Raw genomic sequence first — 10,606 nt, forward strand, 5'->3', positions numbered from 1 at the left:
AATGCTGTCATTGCAGCAACCTGGCTAAGGAAATGCTTGTTGCAAAAGTATTGGGGCAGGAAGGACTATACTTGGAGCACACCATGCTCCAGTCATCCCTGCCAATGTAATTGCCTCTAAGGGATTCTACCATCTGGTGCAAGTTAAAGAAAGCCTGAGGCTATTTTAACTTGTACTGGGATTTAACCTATGAGCAGGAGAGTGCTAAACTGGCTTTAAGCTAGGTTCACCTTCTTTCCTGCATCAAGCAGAGTATTTCTCTAATTATAAAATCTATTTAAAATCCATTTGAAGTTCAATTAGTTAATATGGAATTGATTATGACTTCAGGTGGGAAATAGATCTTGGAACCAAATGAACTTCTGTGTTCTCTGCTTTTCATACAAATGCACCTAATAAGAAGAAAAACAGACAAATGTCAAATGCATTTTTTCTCAGAACACTTTTTTTTTCAGAATGTTTCCATTAAGTCAATTAGAAATTCTAACTTGTTGAAACATGTCCAAGAGTAATAACAAAAATACCTAAATAAATAAAACGTGCAAATATGCAATTCAGTGGGAATGATGCATGGATAAAGATCTGTCATCACTCCCTCACTATATAATTTTACCTATTCCACACCTGTGGCATGTGGTAGCAGTGAAGGAGATAGGTAGGTTTAATGTTACAACTGTTTATATCTGTGTCCTTTGGAACCCTTTCTGGAATTTTGCTTGTTATTCTTCAGTCAATGCCCTTGTTATTCTCTAATATTCCCAGTTCATCATGACAGTATATACTAATTCTGTTCTATGTAAAAAGTGTCAGTGTGGACAAACAGTACATTTTATTGAAAGTCAAAGATATCATCCAAAAATAATATGCAGAATTATAGTTCATTAATATATTTTGTTTTCTGTTGAATTATAAAGAATAATAAATCTTTATTCTTTTCCTCTTCATAGTGGATGAAGACATCAGTAGCACAGGAAATGATACTGGAGCTCTTTTCCTATGGCATGTTATTATTTTTTAGGTGTTGCCTTTTTTTTTTTTTTCCCCATACAAATCATTTTTTATAGAGAAATTAGTGTCTGACTGTGTTTTCTTTGTTTGTCTGTTTGTTTTCTAGGGATGGCTAGAACAGATATGCAAAGCGTTCTGGAGTAACTGTCAACTTCATGATTCCCTGTGATGGCTAGGACTCAATTACCCTGGTGTTCCTTGATGTTACTAGAAAGTGATCATTGGTGCTGAATTTTACTACCTCTTGAGAAATACATAGATTGACACTGAATCAGGCTCTTCACAATGCCTTGATATCACTCTCCTCTCACTAGCTATGGTAAGAATTATGTTTTTTTTTTTTTTTTTAATGATTATTAGTATCACTGTGTTTCATAGCCAGTAAGTCTCACTGATGAGAATACCGAATCTACAGTGATCATTGAACTTAAAAAAAAAAAAAAAAAAAAAAAAAAAAAGCATTATTTCAATCAGGGTAGTTCACTGCAGTTTCAGTGGTTTTTACCCTTGCAGGTAGCAAAACTTTAGAGCTGTTTGCATGACTCATACTTATCAGCCGTTTGTCAAAAGTAGTTTTTCTTGTTACACTTATATGTAACTTATATGTAAGTTTCCCACAAAAAGCTGTGGCTGTATATGAATACTGACTAAGTAAACTAATAAGCTAAGAACAGGCTCCAATTCAATAAATTGAACTATTTCAGACCATATAACAAAATTTAAGTAAAAAGGAGACTCACATAATTATGATGTAACCATAATTTTCACATTCACGTGTTCTCTTTGGTTAGTTTGGTCACGACAGGAATACTTACAGTTAAAATAAATGAGCATAAAACTGCAATTTATTAGGAAGATTTTTTTTTCTTTCCAAGTACAAGCATTTTTGCACTACCTAATAATTTCAAAAAACAATTTAAGGACAGAAACTATCCCTAAATTAGGCAGAAGAGGCAATAGAAAGGTTAGATTGTGCCACAGGGAACTTTAAAAACATGAAGAATTAATTAAGACTTATAGTATTGTTAAAGACTGTTAGGAAGTATATGAAGGAAACTCAGAGGTGACTATACATTTTATGAGCCTGAACAATATCCATGGTTTCAGTATAAAATTTTAGTAAGCAAAAAAAATGTGGCAATGAAAGTCATGGGTATATTTATTGACATCCCCTATTTGTTGACTGTACTACTTAGGACATTTGATCAGACAATCTCTAGGCTCATAAAAGCAATATTGGGCATGTGAAATCTGGATTTGTTGCCTATAAAACAGATAAGACATGATAAAACAGATAAGACAGATAAAACAAATAAAAATGGTCATCGTAAATTAGTGTTATAGTGTACAAAGTGTCATGTGCTTTCAGGTTCAGACAACTTCATTGGCATTGTAGCTGTATTGGTATGGCATATCATAAAAGTGTTGCCAAAATCAGCGAACAGCATAGCACGTACCCATCAAATTCTAATTCACAGTACTCCCAGAAGTCCTTGGGATTTTATCCCATGAGTTCATTTTGCATTTTTGTCTATACATAGCTTAGTAATAGTTTGCTACATGTTATATTGCTGGTTTGGCTGCCTAATTCCTTTTTTCCAAATATTAACTTATTTCCCATAAGGAGTATTTTATCATGATTTGCAATATTCAGAGCAATAACATTACCTTTCAAATAATTGGCAATCTAAGCAGGACATAATAGATCAGCGTGATTTTGCTTATGAATATTGACAACTTAACTGTCTTTTTTTCCTTTGTCCCATAGAATGCCATTTGTATATTGGGTTACTTCCATCTCCTTCAGAGATTCTGACACCTTACAGAGTGCAGAGGCATTCAGCCTACCATCCACAGATCTGCTACCTTCACATGGCTCTGTGCAGTCTGGCTTGAATTTGGAAAGCTCTCTTAGGTTCGTCAGACTCTGTAAAGCTGAACTTATAAGCAGGTTTTTAGAGAGGTTAATTTATTTAAACACAGGACCACACATTCATAGATATACTGCTTTGCACCTGCAGCCAGCTTGACTCTGTCTAATTGCAATAACTCTGTGCAGGGTATTTCATCATGGTGCTCAAAAGTGGTGAATCAGGATTTCTTTTCTACTTCCATATGTGTGTGTGTGTGTGTATATATATATATGTATATATGAGATTTTTTCTCACTCTCTGTGTACACAGTTTTCATCTCCTTCTCAGCATATTCCTGTTACTCTTTAAAAGTAATCAGTCAAAAAAATACTTTTTACAATGCAACAGTTCTTTCTGTAGTACAAGAAATACTGTATTTACAGGGAATTGGAACCAGCTTAATGGTCGCCAGAGACTTGCTCTTACTGTTGTTCTTATGTTTGGGGGGAGTTTAGATGGAAAGAAAAGTTATGTTGTTGTGTTTTTTTTTTAAAAAAATTTATTTATTCACACATTTTAAGAAGGAGGAAACTAACATTGTCATTAATGAGCCTGGCAAAAGTAATCACGTTTGATATTGCTATATTGCAGTTCAAGCTATGTGTGTCTACATATACTTGATTCTCTTGCAAATCTGGGCATCTCTTCTCCAAATGATCTAGTGGGACATCTTTATTTCATTACACAATTAAACAGTCATTCAACTTTGTATAATACCTAGAAGGCTGAAAACATGGACATAAGACAATATCAGCTAGAATTATCATGTACATGTTTACTGGTCATCAGCTTCAAGTCTTGAAAAAAACCCACCTTCTTTTGATGACTCTCTAAGTCCCTTTTCAAATCATCTGAATCTTTACTCCCATAACAATTTGTCCCTAGAGTTCTGGCACCCTAGCAGAATGCTAAAAACTTGTTTGATACATTTTTATGGCTAGCCCATCTGCATATTTAACTTTACATGTCCTAGTTTTCTATTTTTGCCAGGATCTTTCTGTAAAGATGGTGTTTATGGGATCACAAGGGTTGTCCCTTATGGCACCAACCATCTCACAGCACCTATACACCACTGTGCTTACTTCTGAAACTTATACCCTTAGTTGTCCGAAGTATAGTTTTCCATAGGGCTTTTACAGATTTTTCCAAAACACTTCACTACCCTTTCATACCAAATCAGATCTGCAATTATTATCTTGTCTCTGTCTAAAAATCCATTACCTGTAAGTGAATAGCTGTCTTATTTTGGAAAGAGTCCCTTATCTATCACATAATACTACAGCTGGGAAGAATGTTTGTTCAGGTGTCTTTCTGTCACCGAGCAAAGAAAGACCAGTTAGAGACATCAGTAAAAGGGGACTATAAAGTTATGATGCTGCTGAATACATGTTTACTGTACTGACAAGCGGTCAGTGTATTCGTTCAAGTGAATGCAAGATTTGTTTGACTAGCTTTTCTTTTCTTTGTTTTAACATAAATATTTAATGCTCTTGAATCAGCAGATATGGGGCTCAGTGCCAAGTCTGGCAATGCAATAACTGTGGATAAGAGTTATTACAAGGCCATGGAGACCTCTGTATATAAAACGGTGTCAGGATCAGTTGCAGTAATCAATGGATACTTTTCTTTTTCATTCACTACTCAGTCAGGTGTCTGCTATGCCCCATAACAAATGAATGATTGTTGAAGAGTATTATTATATGTAAAATCTTTTTGGAAATCTATACTGTTGTACACAATTGTCTGTTAACACAAGAGTTGGGTTACATCATTATCAGTCTGCTTTCCCATTGCTAGCATTGTGTTTTTGCTCAAAAACCTATAGGTGTAAACATGCATCTAAAATTCCCCTTAAAAAACACTTCCTCCTCAGTCAAGATCTCACATGTTCCTATGGGACATATTGGATTTCTACCTGAAGAAGTAGCAAAAATATAAAGGCACCTGTCCAGGAGTCACAGAAAGGAAGAAAACTCCCTCCGCTTTCATCTGCTCACTTGCCATTTTCTTTACACAATCTTCCAGACGTTTTTCCTTCTACACAAGTTGCAGAGAAAAATGATGCAAGACTTCCCTAGCTCTGAAAGTGCCAATACTAATAGGATTACTACATTTTTGTGCAATATCCACTCTTAATGCATGGTGTATTTATTATTTTTTTTCCTTCAGAACCCCCCTGGAAAAAAAAAGCAACAAACAATTACTGTAGGACTTAGAATATATGGGAACTCTGGATTGAAATTATTCTTCCACAACAAGTGAAAATTTTAAGAGAACCTATTAGTAATATATATATAAATATTAATTATCTTAATGACATTATATGCTATGCTATGGAATCAAAAATTCTGCTCAGTTCAGATTCTAAGAGCCTGGTGAGAAACTGAGAAATAAATAGAGAATGGCTTTGTGGAAAACTGAACTAGCACACAGCCTCTGACAGTCATTCTAGATTATGGAACACATACATGGATCTGTATGTGCACCATTTCTGGGACTTAATCTCATTCCCCTTTCACAGAAGAAAGAAGACAAATCCTGCTTATTCTGTAAAAATAGAATAAAATAAAATAAAATAAAAAAATAAAATAAATCACATCATTAAACCTTCTTAAACCTTCTTGTGTTTCTGTTTCTGCTTCTGAAATATTCTAATAAGGATGCAACAGTTCAGACTGCACATTACTTATTATATGTAGAGAAAAAAAATCAAAACTTTTTATTTTCAAAATACTATCCAGATATTATACAAGAAAAAAAGAATCTGTTTTCTTTATTCCTTAGATGCCTATAATTCTAGATTTATATATAAAGAAAAAACTCTTAAGGATAGTCTGCCAAGAGTATGACAATCATCATAACAACACTGTAGAAGATATGAGCAGAAAATTCCTTTTCCCAGGCTAGCCCCTTCCATTTGCAGAATGGGTTTTCATTATATTATCAAAAGAACTATAGCTAGTACAATCACATTCCAGTGAAGTGACAAATGCAATTCTGATGACCACTTTTAATTTATAGCAAGTCTGTGATCACAAGTATTATAATCACACCATCATCTAAATTTATGAAAAAAAAAAAAACTTTTTCAACAACTTAATTTTGTGCCACTTTCTCTTCCTTTTTAGATTTGCTGTCATGAGAATGAAAGAGGAAAACATCAGTGTCTCAGTATTTGGTAAGTTGTGGATAACAGTGTACAATTCTGCAATTCTAACCTTATTAATAATCAGGATTTTCATTAACTATGCATGCCACATATAATCAACTCCAATGTCCTGTCCAGTGAAAAGGAAAAGAGCATCAAATCAGCACTGGAAACAGAAAAAGAACCATGTGACATGGATTTTGTGGTACCATATTCTACAAGGCACCAGACGGTATGTGGTTATCCTTAGAGTCCATAAGACCTCAGTTCAGTGTATGTGTTTAGGACATCAGAAAATAGTTGAAATAATTCCAGCTGTACATACTTATTTATGGAAGTAAAAAACTGTGAGGTTTATCCAGTTTAGTCCCTGATATGACAAGGAAATATACTGTTTAATCTTTTTGAAGTCCTACCTTTCAGTGAAAGAGGCTTTCTGCTTCAGATTGACCATTTAAATACTGTTACAGGATCAATCCTTTGATGATTAAAAATCTCTTTTGACTTTTTTATTATTATTTATGGCCAGTTTATACTTCTCCTTGTGCCAGAATTTAGTTTAAATAGTTCTCCTGTTCCCTCTCTCTTTTCCCTGATGCAGTAAAAACCTTTGTGGAGCTGGAAACAAAGAGAAATGGAGTGTATACTTGATCAAAACACAAAATTATGCATGGCCTAATGTCATGTCATTTTCGGTTCTTGCCACAACCAATGTCACTGACCTGAAATATCAGAATATAATGTCTTTGATATTCAGTAAATGATTGTGATTTATGGTGCACAACTTACTTTTTCTGTCCTTGGACAATTTATATGCTTGGCTTAAAAACTCAACTCTTATCTCCTTCTGTAAGGGAGGCTAAGAATATTTGGAACTACAGACAGTATACCAGAAAGTTTCTCACTACAGCCATCTGTAAGACTGTTAATACTCCCTCATCTCAACTGAAAATATCTCACATTAGGTGTTTTGATAGGTACCTGAAAACTTCAGAGTCTTGTTGCATTGATAGCTTATAATTACTCAGTAGTCAATAAACACCAAATTCTTCCTTGCATCCCAGCCAGTGAACTCAAAGCCAATACTATTTTGGAGATGCCAATAAAGAGTGGTCCCTCTATTACTAACTTTCCAGTATTAATGATATTTTCCAACTTTGTGTCAGTTGCAAAATTAGTTGCCACTGCTCTTTCCCTACTTTTACCAACTTTGCTAATGTGTCTGTTCAATAGTAATCATCCTCCACCAGATCATTAAGGAAATGGTCTGTTAATTTCTCTTCACACTTAGCTCAGCTTTCAATAAAACCAGCTGACTTCTGTCTTTTCTCTTCAAAGTCTCAGTGGAATCTTATTATCTCCAGTCTAATTTCCAAATCTCCCAGTATGCAATGTATAAGATTCCAATAAAATACAGTCCTAGAAAAAAAATAAAATGTAACAACTAAGATTTTTTGAGAAAAAGAACTGATCAGGATGTTAGTCTGGTGTGGATTATGACTGGTAAATACTTTATATTTTCATTCTTTTTTTTTTTTTTTATATCCACAAAATAAATTCAACACTTATTGCAGGATACCCCTATTTTTCGAATAGTAGTATTTAAAACAATTACTAGCAGAACCATGATTTTTCTGCCAGTTATTTAAGTGGATAGGCATAGAAACCACCTAATTCCACTACGTTTTTATTTTCAGTCCCTCCTCATTTCAATCAAAATAAATAGTTTGATAAAGTCTGAAGGAACAGTAACAAGAACTTTGCTGCTTTTGGGCAACTATGCTAAAAGACAACAATGTCTTTAAATTTGACTTTTTAATCTTTCCCTTTGTCCATTCCTGGATTCCTGGACATTGACTTTCAATATCCTCTTATACTCATCTTCCCTTTTACTGATTTTTTTTTCCTGCACTTTCTTCCTTCTGCGTGGCGCCCCTCCCCCCCCAACCCCCATCTTTCCACTCCCATTTCACTCTTGGAGTAAAGAGTCTGAAATGTTAACAGAGGAGTCATGACACTATCTAGATGTACAAGATCAAACTTTGTGTTGAATATGTGTCAGGCAGACGTCTTGACAGACTTACCATACCCTGAAATATGGGGCTGCGTCATCTCTGATTTTAGTTTGGTCAGGCTTACTAGGTATTGCTGCTCTGCTTCATTCCCAGATGGTCAAACTTCAGGAACTTAATTCCTCTTGTAAATACTTAGTACTACACTTATAATCTTTAGTATAGATCACAAATGACTATTTTAGAAATGGTGCATTGACTCATTTTAAATTAAAGTGTAGACTCAATCAAAACTGACAAATACAGCAACAAAAATCCAACAGATATTAATCTTCTCTGATTCACTTTAATTACATGCATCCTTCAAGGTGTGGCCAGACGTAATGCATCACCATGCTACCTTAATTTAAATAATCTTTCTTACATTAGCTCATATAAACGGTGAATAAAATGGCTTACTTATAGATCTGGATCTCTTCCAGTTCATGCCAAACGAATTAGAGATGGGCAGGATCTTTGCAATTCATTTTGTACTGAAGGAGAGTCTGTACCTTCGTGATAAACAGTTTTTGTTCCCTTTCTTCTGAGGCAGTATGATTTTGTAATTTACCAAGCTTAAAAGTCATATTTTAATTTCAGTGTAGGGAGCATCTGTTCATGTCCCTGATTCTGTTCACATGATATAGAATTATATGTTACTTAATGGAGCAAGTTGAGGCACTGAAAGCCAAATCTATGCTGTTCTGCTTTAAAACATCATTCCATCATAATATATCTGTGTATGTGAAAATTTCTAAGGTTAAGAAAAAGTGTTGCTGTTCTGATAGGACTTAAACTCCAGTATCCCATTCCCAGTCTGAGTATTTTTATTATCTGATTGCTATCCATGGAATTATTTTCCTTTTAAAAATCACTTTTCTACGACTAAATGGAATTTTCTTTTCTAGGCCTGCCAGCTGTTTCACATACCCTTTTTCATCCTAAATTCTCCAATTTGTCAGACATCTTAGAATAAAAAATGAAGAATGCTAAAGGTATGTGAATATTGAATTGTTTTCTGGTTCTTGTAAGAGACTTGTCATATAAAACTTTGTAACAAACTATAACTCCAAAGTTTGAGGCCATTTAACACAGATGAATGGAATGAGCAGAATAAGACAAATACATGACATGTCTGAAGGGTATGATTTTCTCTAGATATAGGAGAATAAGACCTTCTAAAGAAAGGTGGGGAAAGTATCACCCTTCTCTGCTCAATGTAACGTGCGGGTATCCATATATTTCCATAAATTCTCATATTTTTCTCAATTTAGTTTCTTAAGAATGTTAAAGAGACGTATTGTAATCTGCCCTGCATGTGATTTCTTTAAAAAAAAAAAAAAAAAAGGTTGAAACAAAGATACTCAGATTAAACTATTTGAAATTACATATCTTACTCTAGTATGATTTGTGCATACATACTCTGATTTGGGGAAAAATAATATATTTGAATGCTCAGATATTCTAAAAGCTGTATTCATTTGCAAAGTTTGGAAGGCTTGCCAAGACCTGTTTCTTCATAGCCACTTGTTACATCAGCAGGCATTCCCACTATCCAGCTCCATGGAGCTTGTTTATCCAAATGATTTAGCCAGCTGATTTTCTCCAGCCAGCATGTTTTCTCCACTTTTCCATAGCTAAAAAAGAGAACTAAGGATGTTATAGTTTAAGGCGATTCTGGATCCTCAAGCTGTTAATTTTCTCTTACACTGTTAATTTTCTCTGAACACTAAGGAAGCCCAGGAGGACTAATAATTTAGTTGACGACACTAGTGGTTGCATTCGTAAATGTACTTGTTCTTTTCAGCTATTTAACCAGCTCAAAACCATATGCCAATGGATGTACTTTCATTATATTCAGTAACGGTGTATGTATGCACACTAAAAGAAGGTTACAGGTTCCTGGTGTTGACATAAGTGTTTAGAGTGCAGCAAAACACTTGGACAGGATGGGTAAATGGCATGAAACAAGTGTCAGTAAAAATAATGAGTAATTTATGTGAGATGGAAAAAGACAATGTGGAAATAGTACACGAAAAAAATACAACATGCAAGAAAGGTAAAAGATATAGAATCACAGAATATCCCGAGTTGGAAGGGACCCATAAAGATCATCAAGTCCAACTCCTGGCACCGCACAGGTCTGCCCAAAAGTTTAGACCATGTGACTAACTCTACAGTCCAATCGCTTCTTAAATTCAGACAGGCTTGGTGCAGTGACTACTTCACTGGGGAGCCTGTTCCAGAGTGCAACCACCCTCTCAGTGAAGAACCTCTTCCTGATGTCCAGCCTAAACATCCCCTGCCTCAGCTTAACACCAATCCCACGGGTCCTGTCACTGGTGATTACGGAGAATAGGTCACCTGCCTCTCCACTCCCCCTCGCGAGGAAGTTGTAGACTGCGATGAGGTCCCCCCTCAGCCTCCTCTTCTCCAGACTGAACAGGCCCAGTGACCTCAGCCGCTCCTCATATGTCTTCCCCTCT

The 10,606-nt window shown here is 35.1% G+C and overlaps 1 long non-coding RNA gene across 1 annotated transcript; it reads left to right on the plus strand.

The window, feature by feature from the left end:
- Positions 1–888: 888 nt before the first annotated feature.
- LOC310899358 lies at positions 889–9,115 on the plus strand. The gene is made up of 3 exons (XR_014584237.1): positions 889–1,327; positions 6,050–6,099; positions 9,029–9,115. It is a non-coding gene; the product is annotated as an uncharacterized lncRNA (long non-coding RNA).
- The last annotated feature ends 1,491 nt before the right edge of the window (positions 9,116–10,606 follow it).

Source organism: Anser anser (assembly GCF_964211835.1).
Source record: "Anser anser genome assembly, chromosome: 4".
NCBI classification, from domain to species: domain Eukaryota; kingdom Metazoa; phylum Chordata; class Aves; order Anseriformes; family Anatidae; genus Anser; species Anser anser.